Source organism: Erinaceus europaeus, chromosome 14, assembly GCF_950295315.1.
Source record: "Erinaceus europaeus chromosome 14, mEriEur2.1, whole genome shotgun sequence".
Lineage (NCBI taxonomy): Eukaryota > Metazoa > Chordata > Mammalia > Eulipotyphla > Erinaceidae > Erinaceus > Erinaceus europaeus.
The window spans coordinates 100,295,672-100,315,603 of NC_080175.1; the positions used below are offsets into that span (position 1 = coordinate 100,295,672).

The 19,932-nt window shown below is 44.0% G+C and overlaps 1 protein-coding gene across 3 annotated transcripts in view; it reads left to right on the forward strand.

Annotated features, from left to right (window-relative positions):
- The window catches only part of LOC103128200 (transmembrane protein 45A), a 150,107-nt gene that overhangs the window by 35,596 nt on the left and 94,579 nt on the right, over positions 1-19,932 (forward strand). The window contains exon 1 of one of the 3 annotated variants that reach the window (XM_060172203.1): positions 12,353-12,516. The exons of the other annotated variants lie outside the window; for them this stretch is intronic. The gene's annotated coding sequence lies outside the window, so the exon portion shown is untranslated. Of the gene's footprint in view, positions 1-12,352; positions 12,517-19,932 lie in introns of those variants that run through there. 3 annotated transcript variants of the gene reach the window in all.

Here is a 19,932-nt window from a genome sequence, read left to right on the forward strand (position 1 = left end):
AAGCCGGGTTGACCCTCGTAGGGGTCTGTGATGAGGTGTTTGTTCTTGACCTCAGCTGACTGCCAGCTCTGTTTCCAAGAGTCTGGAACAGAGAAGTTCAGTGTAGGCGTAGGGGACCAGATTGGGTGACGAGACGTCAAGCGTTGGACAGGGTGGGCGAAGATCTCCACGTAGATTGGCAGGTCCGGTCGAGCGTAGACGTGGGAAATGAACTTAGATGATGCCACATCCCGACGAATATCTGGCGGGGCGATGTTGCTGAGAACCGGCAGCCATGGAACCGGGGTGGAACGGATGGTTCCAGAAATGATCCTCATGGAGGAATATAATTTGGAATCGACCAAGTGGACATGGGGGCTACGGAACCATCCTGGGGCACAGTATTCTGCAGTGGAATAGCAGAATGCCAGAGAGGATGATCGCAGTGTGGAAGCGCTCGCGCCCCATGAGGAGCTGGCCAGTCTTGCAATGATGTGATTCCTCGCGCCCACCTTTGCTGCAGTTTTTATGAGATGTTCGTGAAATGACAGGGTGCGATCCAGAGTGACGCCAAGATAGACTGGCTGGGCTTCGTGCCGGATTCTCGTATCGCCAAGCTGCACATTAAGCTCACGCGAGGCCGAGGCATGGTGTAGATGGAAAACAGATGATACCGTTTTTGCAGTGCTAGGGATTAGTTGCCATTTTGTACAGTCATCAGATATCAGAGATATCTAGATATCTAGATATCTAGATCGCTGAAATGTAGTCACACTACACAGGCATTAGTGAAGAATTCAAAAACTCTTCACATCAAAATCCTATTATAAGTGAACCTTGTGACTAGAGGTGAGAGGAGGGACTGGCTGGTGGCGCACCTGGTTGAGCGTACACATTATAGTTTGCAAGGACCCGGGTTCAAGCCCCCGATCCCCACTTGCAGGGGGAAAGCTTTACACGTGGTAAAGCAAGGCTGCAAGTGTGTTTGCCTCTCTCTCTCTCTATATATATATATATATATATATCTTCTCCTCTCTCAATTTCTGACTGTCTCTATCAAATACATAAAGATAATAAAATATTTTTTAAAAAAGGTGAGAGGAAGAGAGGGGACTGAGAGGAAAGGGAAGGTTGTGCTGAGGGAGAGTGAAGCAATTGGGTCTGGAGTCCCAGAAGCACTTGCTAGCAGGATGGTCGAGCTCAGCTGCCTCAGCCCTCCACCGCTAGTGCTGCTCTGTCTTCTCGGGGCACAGCACCCCGATCTGTGCACCGAGAAACAGCGGGGTGATTGATACTGTTTGTCCCTGTTTCCAGATTCCTCAGGTGTTCCTGCTGAGGGGGACAGGTAGATGAGCAACTGTTTCCTCTTCCTGAGGCAAATTTGAGAAGCGTTCTCTTGGGCCTGTCTCGCGGTACTTGTAGGAGAGGGCTTGAGGAAGAATGTGTGTGATAGGACTTTGTCATCTGTGATGTGCTCCACAAATGTAAAGGGTGATGTAATCACCACCACAGTTTGTTTTTTTTTAATTTTTATTTATAAAAAGGAGACATTGGGAGTTGGGCGGTAGCACAGCAGGTTAAGCGCACGTGGCACTAAGTGCAAGGACTGGCGCAAGGATCCTGGTTTGAGCCCCCGGCTCCTCACCTGCAGGGGAGTCGCTGCACAGGCGGTGCAGTTTAACCAATACCAGTTAACCATACCACACCTCCAGTCCAATAAAAAATAGCAACAAAATCCAAAAGAAAAAGAAAGAGAAAGGAGAAAAGGGAAAGTAAGAACAGACAATTATGCAAATCTACTGTCCACTGTAAATTCTAGGGATAGCAAGAGGAGAAAGGGAAGTAGAGAAGAGAGACACACACAGAGAGTCCACTGTGAGTCAGATTTCTTCCCCAAAATAATTCACAAATGAGTATCAGTGAATTAAAAAAGCAAAAGTAGGGGGAAGAAAGAAAAGAAGACAAGAACAAGAAAAAGAAGAAGAGCAGTGAAAGGAAAGAGGTGTTGTTTTTTAATTAGCTAGGAGGAGGGAAACAGGAGAGGAGAGTGGAGGGAAGAGGTAGAGTGAAACAAGTTTCTCTCACAATGGATAGGACACCTAGTCTCCTAGCAATGGAAAAAACAGTAACAGTTATTTTTGGTCAGCCTGAAGAAGGAGGGGGGAAAAGGGACACGCGTATATATAGTAGTAATAATAAAATAGAGTAAAAAACCTATCAGTCAGTCTGCAGCTTGGATGGCTCTGGATTGGCTCAGGCAGCCTGAGCAAAGACAGCCAATTGTAAGAAGTATCCAAGAAAAAACAAAACAAAAAACTCCTGGTATTCTTTCCTAGGCAGGGGTGTGGCTCTGACGGGTCAAATATTTTGTCACTCAAATAGAGCTCCAGCCACTTAGAGAAAGAGAGAGAGAGAGAGAGAGAGAGAGAGAGAGAGAGAAAGAGAGAGAGAGAGAAGGAAATCAAAAAGGAAAAGGATTGGAATGATACCCCTGATGAGCCAGGAGTCTTGGTAAAGAAAATAGCTCCGTGGGAAGCCTGCTAGGAGCGGCTGTCCAGCCCCTAGGGTCTGGTTCTGGGGTGGGGTGGGTGAGCTTCAGAAATAATCAGAAGATTCCCTTTCTTTTTCCTGCGTTTTCTAACCCAAGAGTGAGCCCTAGGACCCCTCCTTGGTATCACACTTAGGACCCCTTATTGACCCTCCTGCTGACAGTCCAGTGTCCTACCCTATCCAGTGAATCCTAGGTCACAGCCGCTGCTTGTTGGAGCTCACACCAGCAGCTGCCTCCAAGTCACCATCTTGGCTCAGGCCCCTCTTGGCACCGCCCCACCCACAGTTTTTAAAGTATAAATCTCTCTTTTTTTTATATTTTAAAAGTTTTTAAAAAATATTTATTTATTTCCTTTTTGTTGCCCTTGTTTTTATTGTTGTTGTAGCTATTGTTGTTGATGTCATCATTGTTGGATAGGACAGAGAGAAATGGAGAGAGGAGGGGAAGACAGAGAGGGGGAGAGAAAGACAGACACCTGAAGACCTGCTTCACCGCCTGTGAAGCGACTCCCCTGCAGGTGGGGAGCCGGGCGCTTGAACCAGGATCCTTACACTGGTCCTTGTGTTTTGTGCCATGTGCGCTTAACCCGCTGTGCTACCTACCGCCTGACTCCCTCTCTCTCTATTTTTAAAAGTTATTAATTTATTTGTATTTTCTAGGATATAGAAATCGAGAGAGAAAGGGGGATAGAGAGGGAGAGAGATCCAGAGGGAGAAGTAATAGGGGAAGATGACCACAGTGCTCTGAACTCCAGCTCCATCAGGACCAGAGAGAGAAGAGGAAAAAGGAGGGACACTCGGGAGTAGTGATAGGTGTCGGGGTGACTCAGAAAGGAAGAGAAGGTTAGAGTGTTATGTGGAAAACTAAGAAATGTTACGCATGTACCAACAACTGTATTTTACTGTTAACTGCAAACCATTAATCCTCCCCAATAAAGAAAACATTAAAAAAGGAGTAGGCAGGATCATAGGGGAAAAGGACGGCAACTACATATAAGTAACTATATATAAGTATATATAGCAACTATATATAAGTAACTATATATAAGTATAGTTATATATAGCAACTACATATAAGCAACTATATATAAGTACAGTTATATATAGCAACTACATATAAGCAACTATATATAAGTATAGTTATATATAGCAACTACATATAAGTAACTATATATAAGTACAGTTATATATAGCAACTACATATAAGCAACTATATATAAGTATAGTTATATATATAGCAACTATATATAAGTAACTATATATAAGTACAGTTATATATAGCAACTACATATAAGCAACTATATATAAGTATAGTTATATATATAGCAACTATATATAAGTAACTATATATAAGTATAGTTATATATAGCAACTATATATAAGTAACTATATATAAGTATAGTTATATATAGCAACTATATATAAGTAACTATATATAAGTATAGTTATATATAGCAACTATATATAAGTATAGTTATATAAGTATAGTTATATATAGTTGCTATATATAAGTAACTATATATAAGTATAGTTATATAAGTATAGTTATATATAGCAACTATATATAAGTAACTATATATAAGTATAGTTATATATAGCAACTATATATAAGTATAGTTATATAAGTACAGTTATATATAGCAACTATATATAAGCAACTATATATAAGTATAGACAGATAGTTTTAGAAATACTAGTCAACCCATATCTGTAAACTTGAGAGAACTGCTGCAGCTTCCAGTGGAGGGAATGGGGGTTGTGGTGGGAATGGTGTACAACTATATCCCTGTTATCACATGATTTTGTAAATCAACATTAAATCATCAATAAAATTAAAAAGTAAAATGAAAGAGAGAGAGAGAGAGACACCTGCAGCCCTGCTTCACCACTTGTGGTGCTTCCTTCCGCAGGTGGGGACTGCGGCTTGAACCCAGGCCCTTGGGCATGGTGCCATATGCACTCAGCTGGCTGTGCCACCTCCCGGCCGCGTGTCCATTCTTCACAGAAAGATGTGCTAAGTACCGGGAGTGGCCAAGCAAGGCTGTTTATTAGGTGTGGCCATTTTCAGCGTCTTCTTGATTTCTCCTCATGTACACCTCATGGGGTAGAGGCTGGCACTCATCTCCAAGCCAGAGATCCAAGATAACTGAGGCCCAGAGAGCTCGTGGGATGGACCTAAGGTCACACGGTGGTGAAACCAGGATCACCTCAGACTAGGAGCGCTTCACTGTAGTGTCTGCATCCTTACCCTCTGTGCCGTGTTTAGTCTCCCAGGAATGAAGCAATGACCCTGACTGTCACTTTTCAGAGGGCTGGTAAGCAGTCACTGGTCTGGTCCAGGTCAGTGGGGGTAAAGGCATTGCTGCGGGCACTGACCTTCGTCCCGGCTTCCTGGAGTCTTACTGTCCTTGTGACACTCTGTTCTCTGTGCCTGATGTGTCTAGTTTGAGATTCCCTCTTCCTTGGCCCAACGTGCTCTAATGATATTTAAAATGAATTATGTAAGGGACCAGTTTCTTTTAAAAAAATTTTCAAGTTATCTTTATTTATTGTATAGAGACATCTAGAAATCGAGAGGGTGGGGGAGATAGAGAGGGAGAGAGACAGAAACACCTGCAGCCCTGCTTTATCGCTTGCAAAGCTTTCCCCCTACAGGTGGGGACTGGGGACTTGAACCCAAGTCCTTGTGTACTGTTAACATGTGCGCTCAACTAGGTGCGTCACCAGCCGGCCCCAAGGACTGTTTCCTTGTGAGTTTTCTTCTTCTTCTTCCAGTCCAGTCTGATGTTTTTGTAGAAAAAAACCAAAGGTACTATTGGGGGCATGTAGAGCACTTTCCCTGGGGCTGGACACCTGGGTTCAAGCCCCGGCCCCACCTGCTTCGTGAGTGCCGCAGGTGCTGCCTTTCTGTCTCCCTCTCCCTCTCTCATCTTCTATAAAAACACTGCTTGGATACTATGGTAATGCCTAATGAGTTTAAGAGCTTTCAAATATTTATTTATTTTATGAAAGGGGAGGAAGAGGGAGAAAGAGGTCAGGAAAGAAGGGGAAGAGAGAAGCTGGGACCAGAACACTGTTCTGGCACATAGGGTTCTAAGGATTAAACTCAGGACCCCACACGTGTATGACATACTCCGCCTGCTAGGCCACCTTCTGGGCCTAATTTTTTTTTAAGGTTTCTAAATATCTATTGTTGATTTTTTAAAATATTTTATTTATTGGGAGCTGGGTGGTGGTACACCGAATTAAGTTCACATAGTACAAAGCACAAGGACCTGCACAAGGATCCCGGTTCGAGCCCCCAGCTCCCCACCTGCAGGGGGGGGTCACTTCACAAGCAGCGAAGCAGGTCTGCAGGTGTCTGTCTCTCTCTCCCCTTCTCTATTTCCCCTCCTCCCTCAGTTTCTCTGTGTCTTATCCAATTTAAAAAAAAATAGAAAAAGTGGCCACCAGGAGCTGTGGATTCATAGTGTAGGCTCAGAGCCCCTGCAACAACCCTGGAGGCAAAATAATAACAAGAATATTTTTAAATATTTTATTTATCAGTGGGAAAGATAGGAGGAAAGAGAAAGAACCAACATCACTCTGGTACCTGTGCTGCTGGGGATTGAACTCAGGACCTCAGGCTAGAGAGTCCAGTGCTTTATCCACTGCGCCACCTCCCGGACCACTGTTGTTGATTTCTGTACTTATCTATTGCAGACTGTAAACAGTTTGCCAACTAGCATTCATCTACAGACTCCACAAGCTCTAGCTTCCCCAGCACTGTGCGAGGGTTCTCCTGGGCTTTATTCTTATCCTCTATATGCTATGTGCTACAGAGAATGATTTAAAAAATATTTATTTATTTATTCTCTTTTGTTGCCGTTGTTGTAGTTATTGTTGTTGTTGTCTTTGTCAGATAGGACAGAGAGAAATGGAGAGGGGAGGGGAAGACAGAGAAAGACAGACAACTGCAGACCTGCCTCACCACCTGGGAAGCGACTCCCCTGCAGGTGGGGAGCCGGGGGCTTGAACGGGGATCCTTGCACTTCGTGCCACATGTGCTTAACCCGCTGCGCTATGCCCAACTCCCCAAAGAATAACTTTTTAAAATACACATAAGAGACTGGGGAGGTTGCTGAGAGGGTAGATGGCATGTCTTCCATGCCTGAGGCCTTGGGCTCAATCTTCAGACCCGAGAATCGCATGAGGGCCCCATGAGCTGTGCTTTGTCTCTCCCGCCCTGGCCCTCTCTTTTTGACCCCTTTAATCTAGCGCCCATTGCAATACTTCCCCCAATACTTCCCCAACTTTCAGAAGAGACTTTATCCTTTTATAATAATTTTTCATGGTAATGACAACAGTTTTGACATTTTAGAGGCAAGAAATTCATACTTAGATCTGAGAGGGAGACGAGCGTGTGTAGTAGCACCGTGCACTCGCAGAGGGCTGGGAGTGTCGCCTGCTCCCTCCAACCGGAAAAGTCAGAACTCGCCAAGTGAAACAGTCCCAAAGGGCTTGCCTCAGCGGTGGAGAATAACCGTCTGTACACTGAGCATTGCTCCTGTCAAACCTAGCAAGTCATCGAAAAAGCAGTACCTAAGAGGACCTGCCTGCTTCAAGGCACTCACTCACCCCAGCACAGAGATAAAGAATATTTACAGGGACAAAAATCCTGCCCCCAAAGGTAAGAATCACAGTGTCCAGCATACAAAATATCAATTTAGCTTTTTTAAATGTTTTTTTTTAGAGATAAGACTTTACTAAAAAATACATATATATATTTATTTACTATTGGATAGAGACAGAGAGAAACTGAGAAAGGAGGAGAATAGAGAGAGAAAAAGAGACAGAGAGACGCCTGCAGCCCTGCTTCACCACTTGTGATGCTTTCTCCCTCCAGGTGGGGACCAGGGGCTTGAACCTGGGTCCTTGTGCGCTGTAATGTGTGTGCTTAACCAAGTGTGATACTGCCTGGCCCCCTTAAAATGTTTTTTATTAGCTATTTAATAGTGTCTTAAAAACTGTAAGATAGTAGGGGCATAATTCCATGCCTTTCCCACCACCAGAGTTCTGTCCCATCCCCGTTCTGCGGAAACTGCAGTAGTTCTCCCAAGGTCACAGGTAAAGGCGGACTATACATCTCCGTCTCTCTGTCTGTATTAACATCAATATCTAGATCTAGGCCTATATATTTCTGACCATTTTTTCTTTCTTTAATTTTTAAAAAAAATATCTTCATTTATTGATCGGATAGAGACAGCCAGAAATTGAGAGGAAGGGGGAGATAGAGGGGGAGGGAAATAGAGACACCAGCCGCACTGCCTCACCCCTCACAAAGCTTTCCCCCTGCAGCTGGGGGCCAGGGGCTCACACCCGAGTCCTGTGCGCTGTGACATGTGTGTTCAGCCAGGCACGCCACCTCCCAGACCCTGCCCATCTTTTCCTGAGGTCCTAACTTCACCTCCTTTCTAAGTCACGTCTACACCTATTATTTGTGTGTGTCCTTCCTTTTTCCCCTTCTTTCTCAGATAAGAGAAACAGTGCTTGACTTCCTCTTGAATTTTCTATATTTGCTTCCTTTTCAGTGATGGTATAAAAACGAGATTCCTCATGATAGAGAATCTGTGGCTGGCAAATCTTATCTTGTAATACTTTGAATGTGCCACTCCATTCCCTCCTTGCCTCTAGGATTCGTGATGAGAAATCTGATGGTTCTGCTTTTAAATGAAATTTTCTTCCTTTCCCTGGAAGCCTGTAATATTTTTTTTCTTGTCGTTGGTTTTGGATGATTTTACAATAATGTGTCTTGGTGTGTGTCATTTTGGATTAAAAAATTTAGGTGTGTGTTCACCTTCTTGACTTTTATATTTTGAACATTGCTAAGGTGTGGACATTTTTCTGTTGAAATCTCTTTGAATATGTTCTCTACTCCTCTCTGGTTCTCATCTTCCTCAGGGATCCCAATGACTCTGATGTTCATCTTTCTGATGTTCATCTTTCTGACGGAGTCTGCTATTTAGTAGAAATGTGCTTCAATTTTGCTAAACCTTTCCTCTCCAAGAGTTTTAAATTCACCAGAGTGTAGTGGTTCATACTCTCTCCTCCACATGATTAAATCTACTTCTGAGGCCTCCTACCCGAAGCTGAACTGCATTCAAAGTTTCCTTCAGGCCTGCAGTCTGTTTAGTGTTTTTTTTTTTCTTTTTTCCCCCTGTACTCTGTAATTCTTTTGTAAAGTGATTACTGAGTTCTTGAATTTAACTTTAGTTTCTTGAAGTCATCTCATAATGCATTTTCTGGACTCGATCTGTCATTTTTTCTAGATCTGTCTCTGGTCTTTTGGGGCTTCTGTTATTGCTGTCAGTGTATTTCCCATTTTCTGCATTTAGTGTTCTTTTCTTGTGCCAGCAGGAGGCGCAGTTGCCAAGGTATTTGATTTCCCTGTTTGTATATCTTGGTGTGGGAGGGGAGATTTTATCCTGAGTCACTGGGCAGTTTCAGCCGCCTTGAGTCAACACGGGGTCTCCCTGCCGCTGTGCCAGTCTCTGAGTCAGTGCGGGGTCTCCTTGCCGCTGTGCCAGTCTCTGCGAGGCAACATCAATGGAAAACCGACAAGTCACATTTGTAGATTTTGAGTCTATAAGTGATTTTTTCTTTTTAACAAGTTTTTGTTGCTTAAACTCAAACACAGAAGTGGCGTGCTATAGTCACCCATCTCCTAACCTGGTGCCAGCCGTCCCCGAGCAGCGGATCTTAGTCCTGGGAATCTCTCCCTCACCCCTTTCCAGCCACAAGTCACACGTGTCTGTACTCATCTGTGTATCTGTGTCTTAGGTGGTCTTCTTCTTCCTTCCTTCCTTTTTTTAAAAAAATTTCTTTATTTGGGGATGAATGTTTTACATTTGACAGTAAATACAATAGTTTGTACATGCAGAACATTTCTCAGTTTTCTACATAACAATACAACCCCCACTAAGGGGTTTTCCAGGACCTGTACTCTCTCCCCTCCAACCCCAGAGTCTTTTACTTTGGTGCAATACACCTACTCCAATTCTTCCTTCCTTTCTTTCTTTCTCCCTTCCTTCCTTCCTTCCTTATTCCTTCCTTCCTTCTTTCCTTCCCCCTTTCCTTTCCTTTCTTTCTTTCTTTCTCTCTTTCTTTCTTTCTTTCTTTCTTTCTTTCTTTCTTTCTTTCTTTCGATTTCATTGCCTCTGACCTAGAAGTGGTGGGGGCCTCAGCTGTCACTCTCCCAGCCACCCCTGAGTAGAGCCTTTCAGTCCCAGAAATCTTTCCCTTACCTCTTTCTGTCCATGAGCCGCATGTGTCTGTCCTCACCTATGGCTAGGTGATTTTCAGGTGATTTTTTAATTTCTTTTCTTAGTTGACCAAGGAGAGCGAAACGAGGCTTCTGCTACTACACAACCACACCTCTAGAGGTCCCCCACACCTTTTTAAACCCTGTGCATCCTATTTATTTATTGTCAGATTGAAAATAGGGTTTACATGCCAGTCTAACAATCTCCAATGTTCTGAAATAAAGAAACGTTGATATTTTCCTTAATGTCTTGAAAGGAACTTTTGAAAAGCTAGGATTGGAAAGAGTTGAACTAAAATTTAATTGTAAGGTATTCTGACATGGGTGAAAAATTAGTTCTTTTGGTAAACAAACAAACAAAAACAGATTAGACCTCTCCCTGACAAAGCACTCACTCCTCTACTCAGACACGCGCTGGCCTTGACTTTCACAACTGGAGCCATTAAGTCTCTGAGATTCCCTCATAGACCACGGCTACTCTCTGAGGGCACCGCCTTTGAAACATGGTGCCAGAACTGAGCGTGGTGCCGGAACATGCGCTCTTCTCCACCGTCTCCAATCCAGACTTCGCTCTCTCCTCCTTCCCCTTTTTTCTTTTCTTACTGCAGTTGTGATTTTAAAAGGAATTCATCAAAGACTTCTCAATTCAAATTGAATAAAACAAACATTTACTTTAGAATATGTCCTAGGGAATCTAGTGAACAGTATGGAAACTACAGTCAATGTTGTCTTATACCCCTTGTATAGTTGAAAGTTGCTAGGAAGAGTAACTCTTATCTTCACACACACACAAAATATTTTTCTACCTATGTATGGTAGCTAGACTATGGTAACATTTCACAATATCTATATATATCTACATCCATCCATACATAGATACATATAATTATGTTATATACCTAAATTGCATCTTTCCATCCCCTGATAGCTTTCCTAGTCTTTCTCCCTCTGGGAGTATGGACCAAAGGGCGTGGTGAGATGCAGAAGGTGGAAGGTCAGGCTTCTGTAATTGCTTCCCCACTGAAGCAATTACACTAATCCATACTCCCACTCTCTCTCTCTTTCCCTAGTGGGGCAGGGCTCTGGGAAGCGGAGCTCCAGGACACATTGGTGAGGTCGTCTGCCCAGGGAGGTCCGGTTGGCATCATGGTAGCATCTGGAAACTGGTGGCTGAAAAAGAGTTAAGATATAAAGCAGAACAAATTAGTCAACGATTATTATTCAGTATCTATTTTTAAACCCAAACCACCAAGAAATATTTTTTTTTGCAAATGTGTCCAAATGTGGAAACCAACAACAAACCCTGAGATTTCTTAGTCTTCACAGGTGCAGCTTAGTTGAGGAGTCGTGTCTGGGGAGCCTTAACCTCTGGATGGGCTGGAGGAGTCCTGACTGGGGAGCCTTAACCTCTGGATGGGCTAGAGGAGTCGTGACTAGGGAGCCTTAACCTCTGGATGGGCTGGAGGAGTCGTGACTGGGGAGCCTTAACCTCTGGATGGGCTGGAGGAGTCGTGACTGGGGAGCTTTAACCTCTGGATGGGCTGGAGGAGTCGTGACTGGGGAACTTTAACCCTCTGGATGGGCTGGAGGAGTCCTGACTGGGGAGCTTTAACCCTCTGGATGGGCTGGAGGAGTCGTGACTGGGGAGCCTTAACCTCTGGATGGGCTGGAGTAGAGGTGACCCAGTTGCCCTGGTACAGTGACCCAGGTGAACAAAACAGGGACCTTCTGCTCCATTTCCTGTGTTCACACAGCAAGCACCTGATATGGCTGGCTGAATAAATTGTTATGTGCGTATTTCCTGAGCTAAGACCTTATACATGTGAGATTTCACTGCTGACCTGCTTTTTCATTCGGATATGGGTGTGCAGAGGGAGAGACTACAGAACCGGAGCTTTCTTTTACTGTTTTTGTTTGTTTTGTTTAAAGGTTTTTAAATTTATTTTAATTTTTGTTGTGTTTACTTACTGGATAGAGACAGTCAGAAATGGAGAGGGAAGGGAGAGAGAGAGAGAGAGACAGAGCGACACCAGAAACATTGCTTGACCACTAGCAAAGCTTTCCCTCTGCAGGTGGGGACCAGGGACTCGAACCCAGATCCTTGTGTATTGTAACATATGTGCGATCAACCAGGAGCACCACCACCCAGCCCCAAGAACCAGAGCTTTCCTTGGTCATAGGAGCTCTTGTGTGGTTCTAGGGCTCGGCAAGGTGCGTGCCCTACCCAGTGAGTTATCTCTCTGGCCTTGGTTTCCTGATGTGACAAACATGATTTATCAGAAGGCAACCTGATGAGAGTGAGAATAAATGAAGAGAAGTACTTTTGCAGATGTTGGGGAAACACCTGCTAACAGTGACTCAGAGGACAGTGCCTTCCAGCAAGTGGAGAACATGCTCAGTAGAACGACAGTCGGACTTGTAGGTCAGGGCTGATGACACTAATTGCAGGGTGTATGGCTAGAGGAGGGGAGGGGAGGAGGAAGCTACTGGCAGTGTCTCCAATGTTGGGGAGTAACAAGGGAGTGGGAGGAAGAAAGATTTCTCAGGGCTTGGTGCAGAGCTAGTACAGGTGAAATCTACCCGTCTTTCCTGAGCATTAAGCAACAGCTGCTAGCATCAATAACTCCGAAAGAGCATATCCTCAGAACTCATGACCCACGAGGGATTCGGATAAAGGTGAAAGTGTGGTAAGTACTGTCTTTTCCTACTAGATGCTTTTGGTGTGTGTGTGTGTGTGTGTGTGTGTGTGTGTGTGTGTGTGTTTGAAAGATGTCAAGTTTAAGTCCATTGGTCTTACAATGTTTTTTATTTTTAAGAAATATTTTAATACTAAGAAATAATGACCCAATTATAGCTGCTGCTTCTTACTGCCTTTACCTCAATTCTAAGGTTCTCAGTTCACTGAGACCCAAGATGATGAATAGCCAGACGAAAAAATTGATGAAAACTCCAAAGGTTAGTTCACCACTTCCAGAGCGACCTTTGTGGCAAGAAGAAAGTTAGATGAATACAAAACTATTTTTTAAAATCTTGACTTTATTATACACTTGTGACATTGTTTAAATAATTTTTTGAATTTGTTTTTTTTTATTTGTAAAAGTATTTTTAGGGGCCAAGTGGTGGCACACCTGCTTAAGCACACACATTATAGTGAGCAAGGACCCAGGTTCAAGCACCCAGTCCCCTACCTTTAGGGAAAGCTTCACAAGTGGTGAAGCCAGGCTGCTGATATTTCTCTGTCTCTCTCACTCTCTGTCTCTCCTGCCCTCTCATTTTCTCTGTTTCTATCCAGTAACAAATGAATAAGTATTTTATAAACTCCTATTTCCCGAGATGGTCCAAATTTAAAGAAGAAATATGGTAGAAATGCTTATTTTAATACTTCTAGAAGATATTCTCCATGCCTGATGATGTGATATCAAGATGAAACTCATCGTAGTCCCCTGGTCAGCATTTCATGAGATTCTCCATGTAATGGAGACACAGCAGACGCTGGCTGCTTGTAGCTCGTCATTCATCCTCTCTTTGCCGACCCTCGTTTAGAGTCAAAGCCGTCTATTCCTGACTCTCCAGTAGTCTCTGGTACTTTTCTGCCATGCTTATAGAAGCCGTGGCTGATTGAGACAACACTAGGAGCAACCTGACTCCAAAGGTTCTGTGGACATTTGGTTTTACAGTGTGTAGGACACAGCATTGTAGTTAGCACCGTGAAGGAGGGAAGGTTTATTTCTTAAATGCTAATAGTAGTTTTACCTGATTCATGGCATTCTCCTCCTCTGGGACTGTCAAGTGTGTGGCCACTGGAGCACATGCTCTGTTATCTGGTCTTTCCATCTATCTACTTGTCTGTTCACCCATTCACCCACTGAGGCATAACTTTTTACGTCCAGTTCTATGAACCGAACCACAAACTAGATGCCACTCGTGGTCTTAAGAGCTAGAGGCAAAGCAATCAATAATTTTAAAACAAACAGAAATCTGCATTCATGGATCTACTGTTCATTCTAGCGGTGAGAGGTACAATGAGCAAACTAAAGTCAGTTGATTACGTAGTGTGTATTGTGCCAGAGTGAAGGACTCTGGGGAAGGCAGGGGATGTTCAGGTCCTGGAACATGATAGCATAAGAGGATCTAGGCAGGGGTAGGGTGAGAGAGTTATGCGGAAAACTGAGGACTGTGTGTGGAGACTAGAACATTGGACCTGCATGCATGAGTTTCCAAATTCAACCACCAACATTACATATTCCAGAAGCCTTTGTTGGCTCTGGGAGGGGGGAGGAGAGGGAGAGGGAGAGGGAGAGGGAGAGGGAGAGGGAGAAGGAGGGGGACTTATGAAAGGAGGACAGAAAGGCAGAGTACAGGGTGAAACTCGGACTAGGCACAGTCTGTTGCAACAAGACCAAGAACTTGGAGTGGGGAGGAGCATGGAGTGGGCATTGTGGAGCCATTGCAAAATGAGGATGGTGAGAGTGGTGTGGGAATATCCGTCAAGGAAAAATGAGAAATCATAACCATGTGACAACAGGTTTGCAAGTCATTCTCTCTCTCCCTCTCTCTCTCTCTCTCCCTCTCTCTCTCTCCCTCTCTCCCTTTCCCTCTCTCTCTCCCTCTTCCCCCCTCTCTCCCTCTCTCTCCCTCTCTCTCCCTCTCTCTTTCTCCCTCTCTCCCCCCCTCACTCTATCACACACACACACACACACACACACACACACACACACACACACACACACACACACACACACACAATATAAAAGGTAGAAGGTCAGCTAGGCTGGTTGGTAGGCAGTAACTGAAAGCAGCAGTGAGGAGAGGAGGATGGAGAAATGATGGGGCAAGACTGTGTAAGCTTTGCAGGAGATGTGGATCAGCCAGATAGCACTGGCTCCCGGGAGAGAGGGGCAAAGGCAGAAGCAGAAGCTGAGTCCACTCAGGAGACCCTTGTAGAGCCAGGAAGTGGCCTATTTGGCCAAGTCCACGGACCTGGGTTCAAGCCTTTGCTCTTTATGTGCAGCGGGAAGAAGCTTCACTAGCAGCAAAGTGGTGCTGCACGTTTCTCCTTTTCTGTCCTCTTCCCCTCTCAGCTTCTCTCCATCATATCAGGTCAATTAGCTAATGAAAAGAAAGAAGGAGACCCAAACCACAACTGGAGTGATTGACAGAGTGGTGGTGAGAAGTGGTTTTGTAGGTAAAGCCAAAGTAAGATGAGGAAGAATGAGAGAAGTCATGGATAACTCTTAAAATCTTGTTAAAGGGAGTCGGGCGGTGGCGCAGCGGGTTAAGTGCACATGACACTAAGCGCAAGGATCAGACTAAGGATCCCGGTTCGAGCCCCCAGCTCCCCACCTGCAGGGGAGTCGCTTCACAGGCGGTGAAGCAGGTCTGCAGGTGTCTGTCTTTCTCTCCCCCTCTCTGTCTTCCCCTCCTCTCTCCATGTCTCTCTGTCCTATCCAACAACAAGGACATCAATAACAACAATAATAACTACAAGGGCAACAAAAGGGAATAAATAAAATTTTAAAAAGTCTTGTTAAAATGTGTGACTGAGAAGATAAAGTTGTCATTAAGTAGGGAGGATTATAGGTAGGATTCATCTGACGGGGGCCATATTAAAATACTAGGTTCCCTTTTAAAAATTAATTCTAGTTTCACACCGTGCCCACCACCACTATGCTTTCCCTCCTTGCTTCCCCCTTCCCACCAAGGGTGACCACCATAGTTTTTACAAAGTCTTAGTGATAGTTTGACATTTTAAAAAACAAGTTTATGTGAATCAGTTCTTTTTTTTTGCAATAAATAAATAAATAAATAAATTTAATAGGCACTGAAATATGGAAGAGTGTTCACAGCCATTTAAAATATCTGATGATAATATGCCTTTTTAAAATTTCTTTACTGGGGAATTAATGTTTTACATTCAACAGTAAATACAATAGTTTTTACATGCATAACATTCCCCAGTTTCCCATATAACAATACAACCCCCACTAGGTCCTCTGTCATCCTTCATGGACCTGTATTCTCCCCACCCACTCACCCCAGAGTCTTTTACTTTGGTGCAATATGCCAATTCCAGTTCAGGTTCTACTTTTGTTTTCTTTTCTGATCTTGTTTTTCAACTTCTGCCTGAGAGTGAGATCATCCCATATTCATCCTTCTGTTTCTGACTTATTTCACTCAACATGATTTTTTCAAGGTCCATCCAAGATCGGCTGAAAACGGTGAAGTCACCATTTTTTACAGCTGAGTAGTATTCCATTGTGTATCTAGACCACAACTTGCTCAGCCACTCATCTGTTGTTGGACACCTGGGTTGCTTCCAGGTTTTGACTATTACAAATTATGCTGCCAAGAACATATGTGTACACAGATCTTTTTGGATGGATGTGTTGGGTTCCTTAGGATATATCCCCAGAAGGGGAATTGCAGGGTCATAGGGTAGATCCATGTCTAGCCTAGTGAAAGTTCTCCAGATTGTTCTCCACGGAGGCTGAACCAATTGACATTCCCACCAGCAGTGCAGGAGGGTTCCTTTGACCCCACACCCTCTCCAGCATTTGCTGCTCTTCCCTTTTCTGATGTATGACATTCTCACAGGAGTGAAGTGATATCTCATTGTTGTCTTGATTTGCATTTCTGACAATCAGAGACTTGGAGCATTTTGTCATGTGTTTCTCTGCCTTTTGGATCTCTTCTGTGGTGAATATTCTGCCCATGTCCTCCCCCCATTTTTGGATGGGGTTATTTGTTGTCTTGTTGTTGAGATTTGCAAGCTCTTTATATATTCTGGTTATCAACCTCTTGTCTGATGTATGGCATGTAAAGATCTTCTCCCATTCTGTGAGGGGTCTCTTGGTTTGGGTAGTAGTTTATTTAGCTGTGCAGAAGCTTTTTAATTTGGTGTAGTCCCATAGGTTTATGCTTGTCTTAGTCTTCTTTGTACTTAGATTTGTTTCATTGAAGATGTCTTTAAAATTTATGCAGAATAGAGTTCTGCCAATATTTTCCTCTAAGTATCTGATAGTTTGTGGTCTAACATCCAAGTCCTTGATCCACTTGGAATTTACTTTTGTATTTGGTGAAATATAGTGGTTCAGTTTCATTCTTCTGCATGTTTCAACCCATTTTTTCTAACACCATTTGTTGAAGAGACTCTGCTTTTCCCATTTAATAGTCTGAGCCCCTTTGTCAAAGATTAGATGTCCATAGGTGTGGGGGCTTACTTCTGGGCTCTCAATTCTATTCCAATGGTCAGTGTGTCTGTTCATGTTCCAGTACCAAGCAGTTGTGATGACAATGGCCCTATAATACAGTTTGAGATCTGGGAGTGTGATGCCTCCAGTTCTGTTCTTTTTTCTCAAGATTGTTTTGGCAGTTCTATGTCTGTTCTGGTTCCAGATGTTTCAGTTCTTTATGTTGCACATATGAGTGAAACTGTACTGTAGTTGCCTTTCAGAAAAATGCAGGTCATTTGGTAACAGGTATAAGCTGCAGCATAAGAATACCTGAACACAAAAACCCAATTGAAGAGCAGTAGGTTCTCTTTTATGGTCCCTGGATTTGTAATGTGTGTTAAACATCTACGTGGGGGTGTTCAGCAGGCAGTAAATACAGCAATCTAGAATTTGAGCATTCTGGACTAGAGATAAATTTTTGGAAGTAGTGGGCATGTGGCCTGGTACTAATACTGAGAAATAGAGTCAACTCCCTGTTACTGAGAATAGATGTCCTGGGGGACAGGATGGAGCCTGTTCTGTCTCTTTTTGGTGCAGACCTAAGAGTGGCCGTGTCTTTGTACCCATGCTGTTGTGCACTCAGAAGAAGGTAAACTAGGACTTTTGAAGTTGGAATAAACTGGAGAGATTTCAGAGAGCAATAGAAGGAAGGAAGGAAGGAAGGAAGAAAGGAAGGAAGGAAGGAAGGAAGGAAGGAAGGAAGGAAGGAAGGAAGGAAGGAAGGGCACAGGGGCAAGCTCCTCTAGCTATGTTGCCGTTGGGGCCATGCTGTTCCCTGAACATCTGCAGAGGTTGACCTACATTCCACACATGGCTATGGAATCTGGCAAATCATTTCATGTTCTCTCTCTTGGGCCAGTGCCAGAGCATGGCTCACTTGGCCTGGGCCTGCCTGGCTGCTGGTGAGCTCTGGAGAGAAGACCCCCAGAGTGTATGGGACATCGTCTCTACAGTGCCTCTGTGAGGTTCCCAGCTGGCAGGCTACAGCCATCTCCGCCTCCTTCCTGCCACTTCTGAGCTTCCCCCAATCTTTGGCTCATGAAAACAGGCTGTTTGGGAGAACAGACTGCCTTGCAGGTTTTCCTTTGGACCATGTGAAGATGCTAAGAGAAACCCGAGCAAGGAGCCCCCTTTGCTGCTCCTGCTGTGTTCTGGAAGGTGTTGACACCAGCCTCACTGTTTTATTGCCTTAGATGGTACTATAGGCCTACAGTACCTTTCAAAACAATTAGACTTGATTTCTTCAGAGAAAGTTTGGGTTCACAGTCAAACCGAGCAGGAAGTCCAGAGTCCCCACACGACCTCCTGCCCTCTTCACTGCTCATGTGCACTGTCTACACCTCTCACCAGTGCAGGGTGTTCTGCTAAAGCTACACAGAAGATTCTAACCACACTGCTTTGAAGTTTGTGGCACAGTTCGCTCTTGGTGTTGCACATTTTGTTTCTTTGACAGGACAGAGAGAAATTGAGAGAGGAGGGGAAGATAGAGAGGGAGAGAGACACAGGGACACCTGCAGCCCTGTTTCACCTCTCGTGAAGCCTCCACCTGCTTGAAGATGGGGTCCGGTGCTTGAACCCAGGCCCCTGGTGTTGTACAATGTGTGGGTTCTCAACAAATGCACAATAGCATGCACCCACTATGACAGCGTAATACATAATAGTTTGATCGCTCTGGAGGTCCTTGTTGCTTTGTCTCTTAATGCTTCCTCCTTGCTGAATCATGGTAGTCACTAATATTTTTACTCTTTGTGGCCTTGCCTTTTCTAGAATATCAGGTAACTGAAATCACAGAGTATGTAGTATTTTCAGATTGATCCCTTTCACTTAGTAACGTACATTTAAGTTTTCTTTGTGTCTTTTTAACTTAAAATTTATTATTAGTGATTTAAAAGTACTTACTAAAGTATAAGTTTTCAGGGCATAGATTCATGCTTGTGCATATCGTGTTCCAGTCACCACCCTCAAAGTTCTGTGCCACTCCCCTCGGGTAGCCACCATAGCTCTTACAAGGTCTAAAAGACAGCTTTGTCACTGTCCTATTTTGTGCCTGTTTGCTTTAGTTCTCGGGATTCTACATGTGAGAGAAAACATCTGCTATTAGCCTCACACCTCTTACTTCACTTAGCATAATCACCTCTCCTCCCACCCATTTTGTCCGGAACTAAGCGATATCATCTTATAGTTTTAGAATAACATTCCACGGAGTCTGCATCCCATAACTGCTTCGCCCAGTTGTCTGTAGATGGACATCTGGGTTGCTCCCATGTTTTGGTTATTGTGAATCATGAGGAAGCTGTGAACTTAGATGTGCACATATGCTTTCAGATGAGTGCTTTCCTGTGCTTGGGGTGTATGCCGGGTTTGACTTGCTGGACCACAACATAGCCGGCCCCATTACGATTTGTTGAAGAAGTCTTTGTACAGTTTCCCACGGACTGCACCATCTGCATTCCCCACAGCACCAGTGCTCCCTTTTCTCCAAACCCACGCTCACCTCTTCCTGTTTTGTCACTATAAGTCTCACAGATGTGAGGTATTATGTCAGTGTGTTTCTGATTTGCATTTCTCTGTTGGTCGGGACGTCTCTGGGTTGTCTGCATGTGTTCCTTGAGAACTGTTGACAGCTCTTTCCTTCTCATCACTGAGTAACATCTTGTTGCCCGGCTCTCAGATACTCTGTTTACTCATTTTATCCGCTCAGGCGCATCTTGGTTCCCCCCATGTTTGGCCATTATAAAGAAAACTACTAGAAACATATGTGTACAGACTCTGTTTCAACAGAAAGCTTCCAATTTTTTTACGTAAATTTCAATGAATACAAGTGCTGGATCATCCAGCGGGAGTCTGATTAATTTTGTGAGGTGCGTTTGA